Raw genomic sequence first — 664 nt, forward strand, 5'->3', positions numbered from 1 at the left:
TCCCACCCCGAGCAAAAGTATTTTATTTGTGTGTATGTGTGTATTTGTTGTCCTTTTTTCATTAATGCCCAGTATGAGCCCAGCCACAATTCTTGTTTTCTCTTTCGTTTCATGGCTCCTTTAGAGAAGGTTTCAGTAGATGTTCCTTTCCACCACTTTCTTCCCCTTTCCTCCAGCCCACAGTAACTGGTGGGCCTATATGGGTCTCTCCTAGGAGGCCTGTGTGAACTGCAGACCAGAGTGGACACCTGCCCTTCTGTCTTCAGCCAGAAGGCTGATGAGGCTAATGTGACCACAGCCGCACTCTTCCAGACAGTCTGCTCTCATGTGTATAGTTGGAGCTAATTCAAAGTTGGGAATGTGTCTGCCAAACATAATTAGGGAATGAGATAGGGGGAGTAGGGCAGGGGCTGTGAATCTAGGTCGGTCTGGGAAGTGATGAACGGTGTGACATGGCAGATGGTTCACCATGAACGAGGATGAGAGAGGAATCTTACCCAGGGCATTGACAGTGTCCGTCGACATCTGAACAGGAGGCTCCAGACCCCCAATGGTGGCATGGATTCCCTCCCAGGGCAGTGCACTGGTTGGCAGTCCTCCCTCGAGTCCTGCAGACTCCAATCTGTGTCCCTCCTGGGCTGTTTCTAGCTGGGCAATGGTAGGC

The sequence above is a fragment of the Dipodomys merriami genome, unplaced genomic scaffold, assembly GCF_024711535.1.
Source record: "Dipodomys merriami isolate MVZ:Mamm:240054 unplaced genomic scaffold, mDipMer1.0.p SCAF_353, whole genome shotgun sequence".
NCBI lineage: Eukaryota > Metazoa > Chordata > Mammalia > Rodentia > Heteromyidae > Dipodomys > Dipodomys merriami.